We start from the raw sequence: 24,347 nt of genomic DNA, 5'->3' as shown, positions 1-24,347 counted from the left end.
AGCGCGAACTACCCTGCCTGCCTACCCAAAGCTAAACCCACAGACAAATGGCGGAGATATGACGTGGTTCGGGTATTTATTTACCCGAACCACGTGACCGTTCGGCCAATCAGAGCGCGTTCGGGCCGAACCACGTGACCCGTTCGGCCAATCAGAGCGCGTTCGGGGTCCGAACCACGTGACCCGTTCGGCCAATCACAGCGCTAGCCAAACGTTCGGGGAACGTTCGGCCATGCGCTCTTAGTTCGGCCATGTGGCCGAACGGTTTGGCCGAGCACCATCAGGTGTTCGGCCGAACTCGAACATCACCCGAACAGGGTGATGTTCTGCAGAACCCGAACAGTGGCGAACACTGTTCGCCCAACACTACGCAGGGCGCACCGCGCGAAGTGTCCATTAAAGCCTATGGGACTTAGCGCGCATAGGACTTTGCGCGCTCAAAGTTAGCGCGCGATCTGATTGAGAAATCCGGTGCTAACCTACTTAGCACCCTGGTTAGCACGTCTAAAGACTTTAGACGTGCTAAGTAGGTTAGCACCGCTTTGTGAATCAAGCCCTAAGTGAATTGAGGCCAATGGCCACTGTGAACGTGGCCCAAGGGCTGTTTTCCATTGGCTGCTGCATTTTTAGAGCATTTGTGCTTGTGTTGAAAGTATAGAAGTGTAGGGAAATTTCACGGCTACTGCAGTGCCGAACGATTTTCTTGCAATCCAGAAATGTAAATTTTTTACCAAATTTTGTCCCTCCTCTGTCACAGATTGGATTTTGTGGAAAAGTTTGATAAGGGAAATATGCCGCATTTGCCACAAGATCAAACCTATTATTCTCTTGCTCAACCCTACATACACACATGCACATAGCTGGCTAACAAAAGGCATACAACCAGTATTGCAGCAAAACAGCAATAGCAATAGCAAAACAGCAATCATCTGTGGGGACCCCTTATCGTGGTGGAAAAGTCTAGTACTGAACAATCTGCACGCAAACTGTTTTTGTGTGGTGGAAATCTAGTACTGAACAATCTATGTACAAACTGTTTTTGGAAGCTAACGTCCTCCATTTGCTGCAAGTTATGTAATCTGCCCATGTATTGGACTCTGCACATCTATGCAGCTGATCAATTCGGGTGCAGCCTGCATTTGGGAATCGCTGCTATTTTCTCCTGTAACCAGAGATTGTAACCAGGGATTGTAACCAGGGATCGAACTTCATCAGTAGCTGAAACCCCTTTTGGCATGAGAAAACTTTACCTTTTCTCAAATAGATCATGGGGGTGGGGGTCTGTATGCAGGGGCGCATCTAGCCATCTTGGCACTCCAGGCGAGAAAACCTGTGGTGCCCCCCCCCCCCCTCCCCATGGTGCCCTGACACGCTCCCCCATCCTCCCCCTTGTGGTGCCTCCCTATGAAAATAATCGTGATGCGGCTGCGTTTCACTGGAAAATAATCGTAATTCAGTTGCCACCCTGCTCTGCATGCCACAGACCCCGCAGGCTGAGTCCTAGGTTTGAACATTGGTTAGGGCAAAATCTGCATGGAGTTACTATCTTCCCCAGGAATTAATTTAGGCACTTCATATCCCCCAACATCCCTAAAACACACTAATAAGTCAACTGGTTTCCCCCAAAACAATCCTATATTGAAAATATTAGACTTTAACTATGGTGGGATTAGATTGTGAGCTCCTCTGAGGACAGTCAGTGACATGACTATGTACTGTGTAATGGGCTGCAGAAGATGTCAGTGCTATATAAATACATAATAATAATATAGTAGGACATTAGACTGTGGCTATGGTAGGATTAGAGTGTGAGCTCCTCTGAGGACAGTCAGTGACATGACTATGTACTCTGTAATGTGCTGCAGAAGATGTCAGTGCTATATAAATACATAATACTATGGCAGGACATTAGACTATGACTATGGTAGGGTTAGATTGTGAGCTCCTCTGAGGACAGTCAGTGACATGACTATGTACTCTGTAATGTGCTGCAGAAGATGTCAGTGCTATATAAATACATAATACTATGGCAGGACATTAGACTATGGCTATGGTAGGATTAGATTGTGAGCTCTTCTGAGGACAGTCAGTGACATGGCTATGTACTCTGTAATGTGCTGCAGGAGATGTCAGTGCTATATAAATACATAATAATAATATAGTAGGACATTACACTAGGACTATGGTAGGATTAGATTATGAGCTCCTCTGAGGACAGTCCGTGACATGACTATGTACTCTGTAATGTGCTGCTGAAGATGTCAGTGCTATATAAATGCATAATTATAATATGGTAGGACATTAGACTATGACTATGGTAGGATTAGAGTGTGAGCTCCTCTGAGGACAGTCAGTGACATGACTATGTACTCTGTACAGTGCTGCAGAAGATGTCAGGGCTATATAAATACAGAATAATAATATGGTAGGACATTACACTATGACTATGGTTGGATTAGATTATGAGCTCCTCTGAGGACAGTCCGTGACATGACTATGTACTCTGTAATGTGCTGCTGAAGATGTCAGTGCTATATAAATGCATAATAATAATATGGTAGGACATTACACTATGACTATGGTAGGATTATATTGTGAGCTCCTCTGAGGGCAGTCAGTGACATGACTATGTACTCTGTAATGTGCTGCAGAAGATTTCAGTGCTATATAAATACATGATAATAATATGGTAGGACATTAGACTATGGCTATGGTAGGATTAGAGTGTGAGCTCCTCTGGGGACAGTCAGTGACATGACTCTGTACTCTGTAATGTGCTGCAGGAGATGTCAGTGCTATAAAAAAAATTAATTATCACTTGTATATGAACAATTATCCATTATTATACCTTTGTAAGATCCTTATAAACCACTGTGAGATCTACAATTACCAGCATTTCTTTGTGAAGATGAACTATAATTCCATACATGACACATACATAATCACAGTAGGACATGCTGGTACCTGTAGTTCCCCAGTGTGCACTGCAGTCTATGATTTGGTCAAGGAATAGGCAGCCTGTCTGAGCAGCACCTTATACAGCAAGTAACTATATTCACATCCTGATGACCTGCTGTCCCGCTGTGCTTCCCCCTCCCCCCCCCCCCCCCCCCGAGCTGCAGCCAGAATTTAACCTTTTGTGTGCTCAATCAGTGACTAAAGCTTTTCATTTAGCTAGTTGACCTGCTATTCACACAGCCCCTCATCAGTGTGGAAGCCATCACATTCAGGTGATGGGGTCTGGTGAGGAAATACAAATGTCCCTAGTGCTGTAAAGGACAAACAGTATGGGTGGGGAGATGGTCTGTGCCCATTAATGTAACTGTCTGGGGATTGATTTTCTCTAGCTGGAGCTCTGCACTCCTGGCATGTCTTGCATGCCTTGTTATTACCTCCTCCAAGGCTCCAACAGACATGCTCTTCTGCTGTTTTTACTTTTCCTCTTTGGCACAGGGAGGGGCGGGAGCCTCCAGCAGTCACACAGACACACTCTAGATCCCGAGATAACACATTAGGGAATGCCATACAAAGTGTTGTAGACAAAAGGTTTGTAGATTCCTTATTTGAGGCTGAGCAGTAGAGGCTTTCATTAGAACTTTTTATCTCCGTTCCCTACGTTTTCAGCCTCTAAGGACAGGAAAAATAAACTTTTTTTTCCCCTCAAAGCCGCCCTGCAATAAATCTGGCGCTCTAGGCAATTAGCTGGTCAGCTGGTCTCTAGGAGCGCCTCTGTCTGTATGGCTGATATTAATGGCTTCAATTCACTAAAGCTTATCTCCTGTCTTTAATAACGTTTCTGAGCTGTTTCTAGAGTTATCACCATGGTGATAAGGCACGTAGTATTCACAGCCAAATAGATCAGCAGGGCTGCCTGGGCAACTGGTATTGTTTAAAAGGGAATACATATGGCAGCCTCCATAATTGTCTCACTTCAGTTGTCCTTTAAAGAGAAGATGAAAAATTATCTTCTAGGCAAAAACTCAGGTGAAAAAGTTAATTGCATATGGGCCCGAGATGCATTGGGCCATATGCAATTAACCTTTTCTTTTGAGTTTTCACCTAGGAGATCATTTTTAATCTTTGATTTAGAGTACATTTTCAACACTTTGCAATGGAAAAAGTACCAAACATTTGGTTACAAAGTACTATCAAAATTATTTTAAGTATATTTTTGCTTGTTGGGGTTTAACCACTTAACCCCCGCCCGTACGAATTTCTCCGTCCCTTTTTCCATCCTTTCACCCCCAGGGACGGAGAAATCCGTACTTTACGCGCTCCCGCCCCTGCCCGCGCTCCCGCTCGCTCTAGTGCGCACTACCGCGGGTAAACACGCCGCCCGCCGCTCACCCGGAGATCAATGAACGGGAAAATCCATTTCCGTTCGTTGATCTAAGCCCCGCAATGATCCGCTGCTTTGCCGATAAGCAGCGCGATCATTGTGAAAAAAAAAACCTTACCCAGCCTCCAAGTACTTCCTCCAAGCGTCCGGAAGGACGCTTGGAGGTCGCATTAAACAAAAAGTTACTGTTACCATCTTGTGGCCAAATAGTAAAACTACACCCTAAAGCATTTTTCACATACAAATTCATTACTTACACACACAAAATTAACTCATTACCTCCCACACTCCACATTTTTTTTTTTTTTTGTAATTAAAAAATATTAAAAAATTTACAATTAAAAAAAATACATAAATAGTTACCTTAGGGACTGAACTTTTTAAATTTTTATGTCAGGAGGGTACAACACTGTTACTTTATAAACTATGGGCTTGTAATTAGAGATGGACGCAAAACTGAAAAAAATGCACCTTTATTTCCAAATAAAATATTGGCGCCAAACATTGTGATAGGGACATAATTTAAATGGTTTTATAACCGGGACAAATGGGCAAATACATTTCATGGGTTTTAATTACAGTAGCATGCATTATTTAAAAACTATAATGGTCGAAAACTGAAAAATAATGAATTTTTCCCACATTCTTTCCTATTTTCCCATTAAAAAACATTTAGAATAAAATAATTCTTGGCATAATGTCCCACCTAAAGAAAGCCTAATTGGTGGCAGAAAAAACAAGATATAGTTCATTTTATTGTGATAAGTAATGATAAAGTTATAGACGAATGAATGGAAGGAGCGCTAAAAGGTGAAAATTGCTCTGGTGCTCAAGAGGTAAAACCCCTCAGTGGTGAAGTGGTTAAAGGGCAGTTTATTGGCAAGTTTGAAAATATCACCTAGGAGAAAACTCAAGAGAAAAAGTTAATTGCATATGGGCCATTAATTACAAAGGAACTTGCAAGGATTGTGAGGTATTTATGGGCAAATAGATAAGACCATTGGTTTATTTAAACCTACATAGACTCAGGCTGACATGTAGAGGTTTTTTTACAGACCCTATCCTTCCTGTACAGTGTATGCTGCTGGAGCCTGAACACACTTAATTAACCACTTGAGGACCTAGGGCTTTCTACCCCTTAAGGACCGGCCACTTTTTTTCCATTCAGACCACTGCAGCTTTCACGGTTTATTGCTCGCTCATACAACCTACCACCTAAATGAATTTTGGCTCCTTTTCTTGTCACTAATAAAGCTTTCTTTTGGTGCTATTTGATTGCTCCTGCGATTTTTACTTTTTATTATATTCATCAAAAAAGACATGAATTTTGGCAAAAAAATGATTTTTTAACTTTCTGTGCTGACATTTTTCAAATAAAGTAAAATTTCTGTATACATGCAGCGCGAAAAATGTGGACAAACATGTTTTGGATAAAAAAAAACCCATTCAGTGTATATTTATTGGTTTGGGTAAAAGTTATAGCGTTTACAAACTATGGTGCAAAAAGTGAATTTTCCCATTTTCAAGCATCTATGACTTTTCTGACCCCCTGCCATGTTTCATGAGGGGCTAGAATTCCAGGATAGTATAAATACCCCCCAAATGAACCCATTTTGGAAAGAAGACATCCCAAAGTATTCACTGAGAGGCATAGTGAGTTCATAGAAGATATTATTTTTTGTCACAAGTAAGCGGAAAATGACACTTTGTGACAAAAAAAAAAAAAAAAAAAGTTTCCATTTCTTCTAACTTGCGACAAAAAAAAATGAAATCTGCCACGGACTCACCATGCCCCTCTCTGAATACCTTGAAGGGTCTACTTTCCAAAATGGGGTCATTTGTGGGGTGTGTTTACTGTCCTGACATTTTGGGGGGTGCTAAATTGTAAGCACCCCTGTAAAGCCTAAAGGTGCTCATTGGACTTTGGACCCCTTAGCGCAGTTAGGCTGCAAAAAAGTGCCACACATGTGGTATTGCCATACTCAGGAGAAGTAGTATAATGTGTTTTGGGGTGTATTTTTACACATACCCATGCTGGGTGGGAGAAATATCTCTGTAAATGACAATTTGTTAATTTTTTTTACACACAATTGTCCATTTACAGAGAGATTTCTCCCACTCAGCATGGGTATGTGTAAAAATACACCCCAAAACACATTATACTACTTCTCCTGAGTACGGCGATACCACATGTGTGGCACTTTTTTGCACCCTAACCGCGCTAAGGGGCCCAAAGTCCAATGAGTACTTTTAGGATTTCACAGGTCATTTTGCGACATTTGCTTTCAAGACGACTCCTCACGATTTAGGGCCCCTAAAATGCCAGGGCAGTATAGGAACCCCACAAATGACCCCATTTTAAAAAGAAGACACCCCAAGGTATTCCGTTAGGAGTATGGTGAGTTCATAGAAGATTTTATTTTTTTGTCACAAGTTAGCGGAAATTGATTTGTATTGTTTTTTTTCACAAAGTGTCATTTTCCGCTAACTTGTGACAAAAAATAAAATCTTCTATGAACTCACCATAGTCCTAACAGAATACCTTGGGGTGTCTTCTTTCTAAAATGGGGTCATTTGTGGGGTTCCTATACTGCCCTGGCATTTTAGGGGCCCTAAACCGTGAGGAGTAGTCTTGAAAGCAAATGTCGCAAAATGACCTGTGAAATCCTAAAGGTACTCATTGGACTTTGGGCCCCTTAGCGCACTTAGGGTGTAAAAAAGTGCCACACATGTGGTTCCGCCGTACTCAGGAGAAGTAGTATAATGTGTTTTGGGGTGTATTTTTACACATACCCATGCTGGGTGGAAGAAATATCTCTGTAAATGACAATCTTTTGATTTTTTTTACACACAATTGTCCATTTACAGAGAGATTTCTCCCACCCAGCATGGGTATGTGTAAAAATACACCCCAAAACACATTATACTACTTCTCCTGAGTACGGCGATACCACATGTGTGACACTTTTTTGCAGCCTAGGTGCGCTAAGGGGCCCAACATCCTATTCACAGGTCATTTTGAGGCATTTGTTTTCTAGACTACTCCTCGCGGTTTAGGGCCCCTAAAATGCCAGGGCAGTATAGGAACCCCACAAGTGACCCCATTTTAGAAAGAAGACACCCCAAGGTATTCTGTTAGGTGTATGACGAGTTCATAGAAGATTTTATTTTTTGTCAAAAGTTAGCGGAAAGTGACACTTTGTGGAAAAAAAACAATAAAAAAATAAAATCTTCTATGAACTCGTCATACACCTAACAGAATACCTTGGGGTGTCTTTTTTTCTAAAATGGGGACACTTGTGGGGTTCCTATACCGCCCTGGCATTTTACGGGCCCAAAACCGTGAGTAGTCTGGAAACCAAATGTCTCAAAATGACTGTTCAGGGGTATAAGCATCTGCAAATTTTGATGACAGGTGGTCTATGAGGGGGCGAATTTTGTGGAACCGGTCATAAGCAGGGTGGCCTTTTAGATGACAGGTTGTATTGGGCCTGATCTGATGGATAGGAGTGCTAGGGGGGTGACAGGAGGTGATTGATGGGTGTCTCAGGGGGTGGTTAGAGGGGAAAATAGATGCAATCAATGCACTGGGGAGGTGATCGGAAGGGGGTCTGAGGGGGATCTGAGGGTTTGGCCGAGTGATCAGGAGCCCACACGGGGCAAATTAGGGCCTGATCTGATGGGTAGGTGTGCTAGGGGGTGACAGGAGGTGATTGATGGGTGTCTCAAGGTGTCATTAGAGGGGGGAATAGATGCAAGCAATGCACTGGCGAGGTGATCAGGGCTGGGGTCTGAGGGCATTCTGAGGGTGTGGGTGGGTGATTGAGTGCCCTAGGGGCAGATAGGGGTCTAATCTGATAGGTAGCAGTGACAGGGGGTGATTGATGGGTAATTAGTGGGTGTTTGGGGTAGAGAACAGATGTAAACACTGCACTTGGGAGGTGATCGGAAGTCGAAACTGCGGGCGATCTATTGGTGTGGGTGGGTGATCAGATTGCCCGCAAGGGGCAGGTTAGGGGCTGATTGATGGGTGGCAGTGACAGCGGGTGAATGATGGGTGGCAGTGACAGGGGGTGATTGATGGGTGGCAGTGACAGGGGGTGATTGATGGGTGATTGATAGGTGATTGATAGGTGATTGACAGGTAATCAGTGGGTTATTACAGGGGAGAACAGATGTAAATATTGCACTGGCGAATTGATAAGGGGGGGTCTGAGGGCAATCTGAGCGTGTAGGCGGGTGATTGGGTGCCCGCAAGGGGCAGATTAGGGTCTGATCTGATGGGTAACAGTGACAGGTGGTGATAGGGGGTGATTGATGGGTGATTGATGGGTAATTAGTGGGTGTTTAGAGGAGAGAATAGATGTAAACGCTGCGCTTGGGTGGTGATCTGATGTCGGATCTGCGGGCGATCTATTGGTGTGGGTGGGTAATCAGATTGCCCGCAAGGGGCAGGTTAGGGGCTGATTGTTGGGTGGCAGTGACAGGGGGTGACAGGGGGTGATTGATGGGTGATAGGTGATTGGCAGGTGATTGACAGGTGATCAGTGGGTTATTACAGGGAAGGATAGATGTAAATAATGCCCTGGCGAATTGATAAGAGGGGGTCTGAGGGTAATCTGAGCGTGTAGGCGGGTGATTGGGTGCCCGCAAGGGGCAGATTAGGGTCTGATCTGATAGGTAACAGTGATAGGGGGTGATTGATGGGTGATTGATGGGTAATTAGTGGGTGTTTAGAGAAGATAACAGATGTAAACAATACATTTGGGAGGTAATCTGATGGCGGGTTGTATTATACACTTTGTATGCGGTGATCGTCGGGTTAACATCCCGCCGGCGCTTCGTATGGCCGGCGGGATGTTGCGGCGAGTGAGCGGCGACAGGCGGAGGCGGAGGATCGCGTCACGGATGACGCGATCGCTCCGCCCATGCCCAAACAAGGACCGCCGCATTTTGTCAATACGGCGGTCCTTGCGGCGTCTACTTCCCGGCCGCCATTTGTCTATACTGCGGTCGGGAAGTAGTTAATTGTATATTATGGAGCAGGGTGGGCACTCAAAGGGGCACATAGTGATTCGTATGGGGGGGGGGGGCAGTGCACCAGCGTGCCCCAGTGTAGCACTGCCACTGGTCTGGAGTTACACTTAGGGCTTGTTCCAACTTAGGTTTTTTTTCACTATTTTTTAAGCGCTTGGGCAAGGATTCCTTATGAGAGTGTTCATATCTGAGCGGTTCGATTCTGATCCGCACAACAAAGTGCTGCTTGCACCATTTTTAGGGTGATTTTGCTACAATGGAAGATATAGGTAAAGCGCAACACGCTCACAAAATCGCTTTGTGCGGTGATTGCGTTCGCACTTTGATGAATAAATACAAAGTCAAAGAGTTCACTTCCTGACTTTCGTCAGGAAGAGAAAAAACAAATTGATCCGCAAAAGCGCTTTGAAAGCGCTTTACACAAAGTCGAAGCAGGCAGGTAAGCACCGGGATTAGAAAAAAATGTGAAAAAAAATCGATTTTAGATGTGAATAAAGCCTTAAAAATATTCTGTGCTAGTTTCTGAAGTTGCAAGAGCTGCTAACATACCCATTATCCTGTTTATTGAACCACCTGCTCCTTGTAGGTATTATGTCTGCAGCTATTGATTGATTTGTAATGCAGTGCTCATGGTCCATGAATTGTAACCTCTTGTATTTTTAATTATAGACTTAGTTCCTATTGCCCAGCCTTTTGGCAGATTTCTGCAACGACAGTCTGCAGCTATTTTTAGCGACTCAAATCAGTTCCCTGAATGACGGTACTTGTTGCACAAGTTGCTCTTTAAGCAGCGGTCATGACTGGGGCGTGCAGCAGTAACTGGGGCACACAGTGTTCCATGCGGAGGTTTTACAAGCTCCACCGTCATTTGGAGTTTTACTCAGGAAATTTGTGATGCATAACGCACTCGGGTTATTACAGCCGCAGCCTCAAAATATAACCCATTCCACAGCCGGCTCGCACAACTTTGTAGTTTCTACCGTTTTCCTAATGTCCATTAATGGCCTTTTAATAGTAGCAATCAAGGAAGCCACAAAAAAAAAAAAAAGTACAAGTCTCAGTTACTGGTCCAGTGAGTTTTACATTTATAGTTAAACGGAAAATGCTTAGGAGGAGGAGGCCTCCTGAGGTCCTGATTGTGGAGCGCAGAGCTGAGGCGCACAGCAGCGGCCACCTCCCACCAATCAAATGTCCTCAGGCTATTAACACATTAATGTCTAGCTGTTCTAATGTCCATAACGCTGTGACCATTTTTAACTCTTAAAGAAACCTGAAAAGAGAGGCTACAATCCAAGAAATATGGAGGTTGACATATTCATGTCATTTTAAACAATTCCAGTTGCCTGGCCAGGGCCGTTTCTAGCCTTTTTGTATCTCCAGGCAAGAAGTCCTGTGTTACCCCCCTCCCTACAAGGAAAAAAAACATGCACACACTAAAGAATATATGAACCATGTGGAACAGAACGTGGATTCTCAAAACAGGGAGTCCCCAAGATACAAACAACCCACCAATCCTTGTTGCATTTCCTTGCACACCCGCTTCCTGTATACCCGCAGTTTAGTGTGTAAATGCAAAGCAAAGCACAGCAGAAGCTGTACGCTCACCAGTGCTGTGATTCAGCCTGGGACAGAAGGAGCCTAGGCATAGTGGGGCAAAGGGATGCACGGGGGGTAGAGGTAGCACAAGTGGACGGAAGGAGTCACACAGGGGGAAAGAAGGAGGCACAAGTGAGGGCAGGAGGAGACAGAGTGGGACTGAAGGATGCAGAGGGGACTGAAGGAGGCACAGAGGAACAGAAGGAGGTACAAAGGAGGACAGAAGGAGACACAAAGTAGGACACAAGGAGGCAGAGGGGGATTGAAGAATGCACAGGGAAACAGAGGGAGGCACAGGGGGACAGAGGTGACACAAGGGGACAGACGGAGGCACATGGAAACAGAATGAGGCACATGGAGGCAGAAGGAGACACAGGGGTACAGAGGGAGGCATAGGGAGACAGAAGGCAGCACAGGGGGACAGAAGTAGGCACGGGGGGCACAGGTAGCAAGGAGGACTGAAGAAGGCACAAGGAGACAGAAGGAGGTGATGCCGCTGCTTCTCAGGGAACAGGCTTTCCTGCTGCTGCACACACGCAGCAGAAGCAGGTAAAAGAACACCCATGGACCGAGGCTTATTATTGGGATGGAGCTTCATTCAGGGGGTGGAGCTTAATACAGGGGAATGGCACCCCCCCGGACCAATGGCACTCCAGGCAATGGCCTGGAATGCCTATGCCTAAAAACGCTCCTGTGCCTGGCTGTCCTGCTGATCCTCTGCCTGTAATACATTTAGCCACAGACCCTGAACAAGCATTCAGGGCTGGTGCACACCGAGCGGCTTTTTGGGCGTTTTCAGATCCGCTTGCGGCTGCGGATCTGCTTGGTCAATGTATCTCAATGGGGTGGTGCACACCAGAGCGGCAGGCGTTTTGCAGAAACGAAAAATGCCTGGGTGAGGCATTTTTTGGATTTCGGATGCGTTTCTGCCTCAATGTTAAGTATAGGAAAAACGCAAACCGCTCTGAAAAACGGCACTTCAGAGCGGTTTTGCAGGCGTTTTTGTTACAGAAGCTGTTCAGTAACAGCTTTACTGTAACAATATATGAAATCTACTATACTGAAAACCGCAGCAGCAATCCGCAAAACGCTAGCAAAACGCCTCATAAAAATAAAAAAAAGCGTTTAAAAATCTGCTAGCATTTTGCGGATCTGCTAGCGGGTTTTGGTGTGCACCAGCCCTCAGAGGATGTTCCTGGCAAATATTAGGCAAGATTAGCTGCAAGCTTGTTTCAGGTTTGTGATTCATACACTACTGCAGCCAAAGAGACCAGCAGAACTGCCAGGCAACTGGTATTGTTTAAAAATAGATATATATGGCAGCCTCGATATACCTATTGCTTCAGGTTCCCTGCAATTACTTTCTTCTATACTCACTAGTACTTGGTCTTCTACCTCCTGGACTGGTACCTGGCTGTCTTTCCATGCTACAGACAGTACCCTGGGGCCTATGACCCTCTGCTCCAACACCATGCTGCCACACAACTGGGATACTTTGGGCACCCATGGGGCCGCATGCTATTAAATACTATAAAGAATGTTGGAAGCCACTGGACAAGGCTTGACGGGCCACAACACTACAACTTGATGCTGGTGTGTAGTGATGGCAGAACAGTTCACTGGGAGAACAGTTCCTGGCGAACTTCCGGCATTTGCCTATTCACCACAGAGGTAAACAGCACGGGATTTTTGCGCCCTCCCTATAATTTCCCATAGGGCCATTTTTGAAAATAAACAATACAGTTCCAGACAACTTGAGATAACAAGCTTCACAAGACAGAGCTCATTGGCTCTTTTGCATTGATAAGAATTGGAGTTTCTTAACCCTTCCTGTACTCATAGGCAAATGCAGGGGGGGGGGGGGGGGGGATAACAGAATGTCTCTGCTCCTAATGTTGTATTTCTTAGCTGTACTAAACATACCAATAATTATATCATAATTTATTTTGCTTCAGTGTCTCTTTAAATATCCAATTTTCGGAGAATTTTTTTGATTCTTTAAAACTATATGTTGATGTTGGGCATATGTTGTGTTTTCCAAAGGACAGGTATAAATGCTCTTGCTGGGTTAATCAGATGGGGGCATTGCTATATTCTTATATGCTTTATGGTTGCAAGTAGTGTTGGGCGAACACCTGGATGTTCGGGTTCGCGAACGTTCGCCGAACATGGCCGCGATGTTCGGGTGTTCGCGCCGAACTCCGAACATAATGGAAGTCAATGGGGACCCGAACTTTCGTGCTTTGTAAAGCTTCCTTACATGCTACATACCCCAAATTTGCAGGGTATGTGCACCTTGGGAGTGGGTACAAGAGGAAAAAAAATATTTGAAAAAGAGCTTATAGTTTTTGAGAAAATTGATTGTACAGTGGTGGGTGAGCGGTGTACTACTATTCCCAGCAGCAACACAGAGCACAATGCTATACAGTGCTATACAGTGGTGGGTGAGCGGTGTACTACTATTCCCAGCAGCGACACAGAGCACAATGCTATACAGTGGCGGGTGAGCGGTGTACTACTGTTCCCAGCAGAGACACAGAGTGGCAGTAAACACAATGCTATATAGTGTGGGTGAGCGGTGTACTACTATTCCCAGCAGCGACACAATGACTGGGGGGACCCTGGCTAGCCTGGCTGGAGAGAGAACTACCCTGCCTGCCTACCCAAAGCTAAACCCACAGACAAATGGCGGAGAAATGACGTGAATCGGGTATTTATTTACCCGAACCACGTGACCCGTTCGGCCAATCAGAGCGCGTTCGGGTCCGAACCACGTGACCCGTTCGGCCAATCACAGCGCTAGCCAAACGTTCGGCCATGCGCTCTTAGTTCGGCCATATGGCCGAACACCATCAGGTGTTCGGTCGAACTCGAACATCACCCGAACAGGGTGATGTTCTGCAGAACCCGAACAGTGGCGAACACTGTTCGCCCAACACTAGTTGCAAGTAGCATTGTATAGTAAGAAAAGATCTGGATCTAAGGGAATGGATTCCCCAAGCTTAATTAAGTGAGCTGTAGACCTTTTTTCAAAATTACATGCACACACGCTCCCACAGTGCACGGGCGTGTGCGTTTTGGCAGAATGGACATTTATAAAAATGTCATGTTTGTAACAATGGGGCACAAATAGGACGTTTATAAACATCCACTGTGCATGAAGTGGTTAAAGGGAATCTGAAGTGAAAATAAACTTATGATATAATCAGGGCAGGCGCTACCATAGAGCCAAAGGGGGCAATTGCTCCAGGGCCCCAGAGCTTGTAGGGGCCCCCAGTGGCTACAAGAGGAAACATTTTTTTTCAAAAAGACCTTATAGTTTTTGAGAAAATCGATTTTAAATTTTCAAAGGAAAAAAGTATACTTTTAAATGCAGTAAATGTCACTTTTAGTAACAAACCTAACGGTAGTGTAATTTTACATATATCAAAAGAAAGAGCAATACATTTCCTGACTGGGTTTCCAGGGGGTCCATACGCAGCCGCAGTGCTTTGGCCAGGGATCGCTATACAGCCGCAATATGGCTGTATGAAGATCCCTGGCATTTTTTCCCAATTATTTTTTTTTTTTTATGTTTAGAGTGTGGGAATTTTAAAAAAAAAAATTATGTGGGGTCCCCCCTCCTGAAACCTTTTAACCCCTTGTCACCCACGCAGGCTGGGGTAGCCAGAATGTGGAGGTCCGACCGATTGGGGCTTCACACCCTGACTATACCAGCTGCAAAAAAGGTCCCTTGATGCCGATTTTTGTTCTGAGGTATCTGTTGGGGGCCCCCCAGGTTTATTTTGCCCTGAGGCCCCATTGTTGCTTAAACCGGCCCTGGATATAATAATTTGTATGTGCAGTACAGCTAAGAAGTAAAACATTAGTAGCACAGATATGAGTCTCATATTGTTTCCAGTACAGGAAGAGTTAAGAAACTTCAGTTGTTATCTATGCAAAAGAGCTTCTCTGAGCTCTCTGACCAAGCTTGGTTGTCTACAATGCTGTTTTCTGAATCACTTATCTCAACCTGTCTCTCGCTGTTTCTTGTTTATTTCAGATTTTATTGTAGGAAAGGTCAAAGGGTCATTAGCACTGCTCTGTTCCATAGTTTAAAATACAGTGTAGTTTGTAAACTGCAAATATTACAGAATGATGCAATATTATTAAAAATAAAAAGCTTTATAACTGAAAAGAAAAATATGAGACTCTTTTCTTTGCTACTAATGTTCTTTTAATTATCTGTATTACACATACAATTCATTTTATCATAAGGTTTGTTTTTTTGGGTTTCAGTGTCACTTTAAATACCAATTTCATACATATTTGAATATTTGTTTTTTCTTATTTATTTTTTTTAAATTAATAATATAGGTTGTACAACAAACTACACATCAGCTCATACAATACTGGACACTTCATTTTACGCTGGAAATCTTTTGTGCCCGTTGCATGATCTTACAGCAACTTAGTACATTGTACAAACTAGTAATCAGTCTTTCTTTTTCCGATAACACTTTATAACAAAACATTAATCACTTGCTGCTCTTCAGGGCAGGAAAACAAGGACAGGGAGAACTGAAGGAAGAGGAGAGAATTAAGGAGTAGCTCGGAAACTTGCAAAGATGGATTGACCTGCTTATTCATCCTATTTATGGAGTTGCCCCCGTGTGCCATGATTGTTATGCTGCCGCTTCTGTGTCGGTATAAAAGGTTCAGTATGTACAATAGATACTGAGTGAACATTGTCATTGTCAAAGGACCTTTAATTATCTTAGGTCTGATTAGTACCTGAACAGAGCTCTTTATAGCTTTGTGGACATCGTAGCTCTGATAATCTATCCAATGCCATCTAGAGTGGACCATGTGAATGTTATCCTTCATATTAAAGGAGATTTCATCATATTCCATCCACCTATTTACACTGGTGTGATCTCCAGTGCTTGGATATTAGGCTTTTCAATACCTCTAATATGGGGCTGGAGGTTTCTCATATTTCAGAGTGGGAAGCTTAGTGCTGTCAGAGAACTACCCAGGTATCATAGTGCAGTTTATTGAGTGTCTATTCAGAGATGGAGCTCACTACTGCTTTGATGAAAGCAATAATGTGTGAGCAAGCCCACCATAGGTGTAGAGGCAGCCATTCTCTCCACAACCTTCCCAATGTAGGGTCTCTGAGCACTAGGAAGGTTCTATTTCGCATAGATGTAATTTTGCACCGTAATTCACAATTATGATGAAAATCATAATGGAAAATTTTGGTTAAAAATTGTAATTAATATTGTCTGTAACTGTAATCATTTGTAATTTTGCATACATTTTTGCATAATTTCACCTAAATTTGGGCCAAATGTATCGGTTAATTGCAAATCACGCATACATGCTATTGCCACCAATATTGCTACATATGTTAAAGCAGGGGTCCCCAATCTTTCCCGTCCCGGGGACCACTTTCTGACCAAATTTCTCACCGGGGCCCGGCGGGGGGGGGGGGGGGGGGGGGGGGGGGCAATATTATGCGCATCGGGATTGGGTTACCGGGGGGGGGGGGGGCATAGCTAGCATAGTTGCCCCAGTATAGGGAGTTTAGTTGCCTCAGTATGGCTAGTACAGTTGCCCCAGTATAGCTATTATAGTCCCCAGTAAAGCTAATATAGTGCCCAGTATAGGTAGGTAGTGCCCCAGTATAGCTAGTATAGTGCCCCAGTATAGCTAGTATAGTGCCCAGTATGGCTAGTATAGTGCCCCAGTATAGCTGGTGTGCCCCGGTATAGCTAGTATAGTGCCCCAGTATAGCTAGTATAGTGCCCAGTATGGCTAGTATAGTGCCCCAATCAGAGCCGGCCTTTGGGGGGGGCAAGTGGGGCGATCGCCCCAGGCCCCGCGTCTGGAGAAGCCCCGCGCTGCCACATACTAGTAGTGTCATTCTGCCTATGAGGCAGCCTGACGCAGCTTCAGCCTCCTTAGGTAGCAAATTGCTTCAGGCGACAACACAGCACAGGCAGAAAACGGAAGTAAGATAGTGAGGCTACCCGGCATGCCATCTCCCGGCTGGATGCCCTTCCTAACGCATACTTGGACTGGCTTTTGCAGGGCTGTGACTGGCTTCTAGATGGAAGTTCCAGCCCCCCTGCTTGCAGAGACAGCCAGCCAGTAAGGAGAGAGCAGCGGCTCTTTTGAAATAGGCTGCCGAAGATTCCAGTGACAGTCCTGCCTGTTTGTGTCTGCAGCTTTCCCACCGTGACGTTTCTCCCCTAATCACTCCTAGCCTCCTCTTGAAGATCGAGCGAGGAGACAGGTACGCTGGCCATGCAGATATCACAGACCCTTGTACAGATATCAGCTACTGGTTCTCTCCCAGTGGTAAGCCGACGATCCACCTCTTCTGTCTCTCCTCTGCATTTGTCTGCTGTGCTAGCCCTGTTAACACTAGCCAGCATTTATCTTTGTGTGTGTAACCCTTTCACTGCTGGTGTTGACTTAGCTTCTTGCAGCACTTGCATATATGCATCTATTTTCTAAACAGCAAATAGCACTACTGAGCACTTTTTAATATAAGTGTACCAGAGATGGGAGAAAGAAAAAGTTTTATACATACCTAGGGCTTCCTCCAGCCCCATGCGCACGGATCGCTCCCACGCCACTGCCTGCAGCTCCAGTACTGGTCCCGTAACTTCCTCCAGTCACAGCCAAATGAAGTGCGCTCGCTACGCATCTCTCCGGCAGCAGTGTAGTGGACTTGCGCAGTGGACAGTGACTTACAACTGACAGTGACGACTGAAAGAGGGGAGCTGCGGGGGACTGGAGGTTTGATGAGCGATCATCGCTCAATGACAATGCAAGCACAGGGCAGCTGCGGTAGAAGCCCCAGGTAAGTTAAACTTGTGTTTTGTTTTTTACTTATATTAAGGTGTGGTGGTACAGTATATGGCCTACACTTATAACATTCGCCCCAGGCCCCGCATACTCTAAGGCCGCCTCTGGCCCCAATATAGGTAGTATAGTGCCCCAGTATAGTTAGTATGCCCCAGTATAGTGCCCCAGTATAGCTAGTATGCCCCAGTATAGTGCCCCAATATAGCTAGTATAGTGCCCCAGTATAGCTAGTATAGTGCCCCAGTATAGGTAGTATAGTGCCCCAGTATAGTTAGTATGCCCCAGTATAGCTAGCATAGTGCCCAGTATAGCTAGTATAGTGCCCCAGTACAGCCAGTATAGTGCCCAGTATGGCTAGTATAGTGCCTAGTATAGCTAGTATAGTGCCCCAATACAGCTAGTATAGTGCCCCAGTACAGCCAGTATAGTGCCCAGTACGGCTAGTATAGTGCCCAAGTATAGCTAGCATTGGGCCCCAGTATAGCTAGCATTGTTCCCCAGTATAGTAGCCCCCGCCCACACCCCTCCCCCCGCGGCCGCCGCTGCAGTTACCTTTGCCGGCCGGCGGTCTCTTTACATTCCCCTCTCTCTCTCGCCGGAGTGTGAGTCACAGCAGCGTGCCCTGCGACTGCTGTGATGGAGAGGGAAGAAGCAGGAAAGAGAGAGCGGTTCCCATAGTAATGGCGCGCCGCTACAGGAAGCCGCTCTCTCCTGCTTCCTCCCTCTCTATCACAGCAGCCGCAGGGCGCGCTGCTGTGACTCACACGCTGGCAAGAGAGAGAGAAGGGGAATGTAAGAGACCAAGCGGCCGCCAAAGGTAACAGCAGCGGCGGCCGCGGATGGGGACGGGCGGGGGGGGGAAGGCAAGAGGACAGTCCCGCGGCCCAACTGAAAACGTCCTGCGGACCACCAGTGGGCCGCAGACCACAAGTTAGGGATCCCCGTGTTAAAGGATACCCGAAGTGACATGTGACATGATGAGATAGACGTGTATGTACAGTGCCTAGCACACAAATAACTATGCTGGTTTCCTTTTTTTCTTTGTCTGGCTGAAAGAGTTAAATATCAGGTATGTAAGTGGCTGACTCAGTCCTGATTGGCTGAAAGTGTGGTGACGTCACCCCCCCGGACTCCGTACACGCTAACCCGGAAGTCTGTGAGCGGCTCCTTTGACCACTGGCAGTGCGAACCAGCTATGAGTCACCAGCCGGGACTCAGACTGCCGCAGACCTTATAACAGCTCCGAGGCTCGGGACCTCCTCCAGTCCCTCTTTTGAGTTACGTGAGTGGATTGATGAACTGTCGTTGCGGCAGAACTGACACATTACTGTTGCTATCCTTGCAACATTAGAGACACTGAACGCATTGATTGCATGCAGATTACAGCCTAATTTAAGGAATGAACTTTATGAGTTGTGACCATACTACGCAAGTAACAACTGGAGGAGTATAATCAGCCTCTTTTATCTAAGTGGCGCTAGGAGACGGTGCAGGAACTGTTTAAAGGGATAGTGCACTATCTGAACTTTTACTATATTTTAACAGATCAACTAATCTATTTGCATGGAACGATCAGCAGCAAACTAAACTAGTGAGCTAGTCCTAGGCTATATTGGCATATCTAGGCAGATAACTGGGCAAAACACTGTGAGTGTTGTTTCCATGACTGTGGATTATTTTTTTATGGATTTTAGGTTACATTAAAGCTGTGTATTAATTCACTGCAGAGGAGGATGGGTATGAATCACTATTATGTCATGTTGCCTGCTGCTGTCACACGCTAATCCTCCTCCTCCTGTTGTCTGTGTTTCCCACTGCCAGGGTCCACAGAACAATCTTCTGCTGCCAGTCTGCCACCAGCTATTATGCCACTACAATAGCTGTTATTCTTGTAAAAAAAATTTTTTTTGAGGTGTCTGGATTGAAAACTGTGCTGTCCCATTTGTGTATTGGACACAATGTGGGCTGCACGACCGCTGTCTAGAACCTCCTGATGTGTATTTTTCAGCCATGGTACCACCGCTACATGCCATGGCCTATTATGTCATGCTGCCTGCTGCTGTCACACGCACGCTACTTCTCCTGCTGCTGCTGCTGCATCTACCTCCTGCTGTCTCAGTCTGTGTTTCCCACTGCCAGGGTCCATAGAAAAATCTTCTGCTGTCAGTCTGCCACCAGCTATTATGCCACTACAATAGCGCTATCTACCTCCTCCTCTTGCTGCTCTGTGTTCTCACCACCAGGGTCCACAGAACTATCTTCTGCTGCCAGTCTGCCACCAGCTATTACGCCACTACATTAGCTGTTATTCTTGTAAAAAAAATTCTGAGGTGTCTGGATTGAAAACTGTACTGTCCCAATTGTGTTTTGGACACAATGTGGGCTGCACGACTGCTGTCTGGAACCTCCTGACGGTTATTTTACGCCTGTGGTACCACCGCTACGTGCCATGGCCTATTATGTAATGCTGCCTGTTGCTGCCATACGCTCCTCCTCCTCCTGCACCTACCTCCTCCTCCTGCTGTCTCAGTCTGTGTTTCCCATGCCAGGGTCCACACAACAATCTTCTGCTGCCAGTCTGCCACCAGCTATTACGAAGAAGAAGGGTAAGAAGAAGGTGAAGAAGAAGAAGAAGAAGATGGTGAAGAAGAAGATGGTAAAGAAGAAGAGGATGGTGAAGAAGAAGAAGAATATGGTGAAGAAGAAGAAGATGGTGAAGAAGAAGAAGATGGTGAAGAAGAAGATGGTAAAGAAGAAGATGGTAAAGAAGAAGAAGATGGTAAAGAAGAAGAAGATGGTGAAGAAGAAGAAGATGGTGAAGAGGAGGAAGAAGATGGTGAAGAAGAACAAGATGGTGAAGAAGAGGAAAAAGAAGAAAAGAAGAAGCTAACATTGATTACATTACATATGTACACCTTTCCCACATACATAATTGTTAGTATAACAAATTATGATGCCATCATGCGTCATTTCATGTAAATGTAGCATTTCAAGTCCACAGGAAAAGGCGCTGCTGCCACACGCCACCAGCTATTACGCCACTACAATAGCTGCTTGTACCTTCTCCTGCTCTCTCTGTGTTCCCACCGCCAGGGTCCACAGAAAAAGGTGCTACTGCCACACGCCACCAGCTATTACGCCACTACAATAGCTGTATTGATGTAATACAAAAATGAGGTGTCTGAGTTGAAAACTGTGCGTCCCAGTTGTAAATAAAAAATTGCTGTTTTCCTTTAACAAAATAAATGATGCTTCATGCATCATTTACTAAAACAGAAGGTTTGAAAGCAATTTAAAGGGCAATTCGTGCTTATTACTCGAATGCGGATTTAACTCGTGATTTGACTCGGATTCCGGATTTGAGTCAGGATTTCCGGATGGACTAGTGATCGTGATCACAAATGAATTCCAACTTCTGAGTACTCGAATTCGCATGTACTCGAATAGTAAATGGGGGTACCCGAGCAACACTGTTTGTAATTAAACTTATTCTGTAAATGAAAACTTTTGGTAACATGATCCCTGCAACCGCTATTTCTCGTGTGTCCTAATTTCCTGTCGGGCGCCCAATAGCCGATATTTTGCATTGCAGCCTATGGCGGCTCCCTTTTTGTCCATTAGCCATATGCGCCCTTTTTTCTCTTCTCTTTTTCTTTTCTCTTTTTTCTGCTTCTCTCCCAAGGTGCCCCTTGTCCCCTCCAGCTATGGTGAACCATGACAGTGAGGGGTGCTGTGTGTTCACTCTGTATAGGAAAAGGAGGCAAATAATGGGAACCCCCAAAGGGAACATATGATGGACAACAAATGATATTTTTGAATGGGGGATTCGATTGGGCCGGCTCAGGGGTCCTGGAGGTGATTTGGTTTTAACCTCCCTGGCGTTCTGATTCTGAAGTGCAAAGTTTTTTGCACTTATTTATTTTTTATTTTTCATGTAGCTAGCCTAGCACTAGCTACATGATTGCCCCCTCTGTGCGGCGTCCCTCTCTCCCCTCTGATCGCCGCCGGCGCAATGGCCCGTCCGGAAATCCCGTTCTGAATGGGATTTCCTGGAGGGCTTCCCTCGTCACCATGGCGACGCACGTCGTGACGTCATCGGCGTCGGCGACGTCGTGACGTCACAGGGAGACCCGATCCACCCTTCAGCTCTGCCTGGCACTGATTGGCCAGGCAGCGCACGAGGGCCTGGGGGGGAGGGCACTCGCTACGCGACGGATAGCGGTGCATCGGCGGCGAGCGGCGGCGATCGTCTCCAACACACAGCAAGCAAAGTGCATGCTGCGTGTTTAAAAAAAAAAGTTTTAAAAAGCGGCCCAGCGAGGCTCAGAACGCTAGGGAGGTTAAGGAAGGGGGGGCTTCAGGGGGTTCCCGAAGTTACTTTTGCGCCAAGGCCCCATTGTAGCTAGAACCAGCCCTGGTTAAAGTGTACCCAAGCCAAAGATCAGATACTTACCTAAAGAGAAGGAAGCCTGAGGATCCTGTTGAGGCTTCCATCTGTATTCTAATGTCCCCATCGCTGAGCGTGGCCCCCGGAAATTTAGTGACAAGGCATTGTTGCTAATCAGATCGGGGCCACGCAGCTCCTCTTCCTTATTAATGGCCATGCAATAGCCGACTGAGTATGCCTGCACATGTGCAGTGAGTCGGAGCTGCGAGCTCCGTGTAACTGCACATGAGCGGGTGAGCTCCCTGGCTACAGAGCGGCAATGAATAAGGAAGTAAAGCTGTGCGGCCCCGACATGGAGGGGGGCCACGCTCTGCAATGGTGGGCTTTAGACAAGCGAAGGAAACCTCAATAGGATCCTGAGGCTTCCCTCTCTTCAGTGTAAAACAGGGCCAGTTCTCTCATGAAGCAAGGTGAAACATTTGCATTAGGTGCAGAGATTACAGATGCAGCATGTTTGTACTGTGTGTTTACACTAACATTATGCAGTCAGAGTAGAAGGAGAAGCGAGAGGAGACCAAGGTGAAGAGGTCATCGTTGGGGAAAATAAGCTTATTGTGCTGTGTGAGGAGGCTGACAGTGAGTGAGGATGGGGAGGCAATAAATTGTCGGGTGCTGTGCGATCATTCCAAATCGGGGAAGGGGGGGTGGGGGCATCCTTCCTCACAAGCTTGCCTCAGGCAACAAAAAGTCTGGAACCGGCCCTGGTGCAACATCTTGTTTTGAACCCGAGCTTTGGCAATGCCAATGTAAATGGATTTGACAGATTCCACTTGAGCGATTGCGATTTAGGAAATCACAATCGCAGGACATGCAGCATTTTGGGAGCGTTTCCATTCTAATGAATTGTATAGGAGCAGGGAAATTGCTCCCAAAATCGCTTGCAAAATCTATTTAAAGCTATTGTGATAGCGTTTTGCGCTTTTTAGTGGGTTCCAGGCCTGAGACTGATTTATGTAGATGATTATATCCATCCACCCAGACTGCAGATAAAGGAAACACATGTAAACAATGGGTAGTCAGGTTCTCTGTGAGTTCGCAAAGTCAGAAATAGATCATAATTGCAGTTATTGATCAGAGGACAATTTAGGGGTGATTTAGCATATTCATAAGTTTACAAATCACTTAAGACATAATTCAATTGAAGAGTACTGCTGACTGCTAAACTACTTCTTATGCAAATTGAATATTTGTTTTTTTTTTGGGTGGTAATTTAGCAATATGCAGATTAGCAGAGAACGATTAGGGGATACTGGCTAAACAAATCCCTCTGCAAGTCCACAAGTCATTTGTTACCATTTTAATCATCCAATTAATCGCTAAAGTCAGACAAAATAAGCTCCTAAGGAAAAGCTACATTAATCAGCTCCTTATTGTGGTAAAAGATATGCTTAGAAAGCAGTGTGATGCGACAGGAAGCATTCAGTCATGTTTGCTAGGTTTTATTGACTTTAAAGAGAACCTGTCACCAGATTTATACAGGAAATTCCAAAGTAATTGCTAAATGATTAAAACTGTACAGGCTGAAGCCACATACAGACATGCATCCTTGCACACTGTGACAGTAATGTACACCAGGCACCGCTGAAGGGCATGTACTGTCCTGTGGTGCAAGGAGGGGGAAGAGAAGCCAGCGGCACACTGTAACCCCCGGAGGCAAAGCACACTTTGCTGTGACTTATTGCTTGTCCCTTTTGTTGTGGTGGATTAAAAAGATGACAGACTTCAAACTGACAGGTGAAGCAATCATAAACAATGATTTCAGTCATCAAAGATTAATCTGAGCCAGGGGCATCTCTAGCCATTTTGTTACTCCATGTGAGAAAACCTGTGGTGCCACCACCCCCCGTGGTGCACCCACGCCACCCCCCCCTTGGTGCCCCCCATGGAAATAATCGTAATGTGGCAGCATTTCACCAGCAAATTATTGCAATGCCGAAGTGTTTCACCAGAAAATAATCATAATTTGGCAGTGTTTACCAGAAAATTATCGTAATGTGATAACGTTTCACCAGAAAATTATCATAATGCAGTAGCGTTTCATCATAAAATAATCGTAATACTGCAATGTTT

This window comes from Hyperolius riggenbachi, chromosome 9 (genome assembly GCF_040937935.1).
Source record: "Hyperolius riggenbachi isolate aHypRig1 chromosome 9, aHypRig1.pri, whole genome shotgun sequence".
In the NCBI taxonomy this organism is placed as follows: Eukaryota; Metazoa; Chordata; class Amphibia; order Anura; family Hyperoliidae; genus Hyperolius; species Hyperolius riggenbachi.
The sequence above is the reverse complement of the archived record's forward strand: the minus strand, read 5'-3'. Positions refer to the sequence as shown.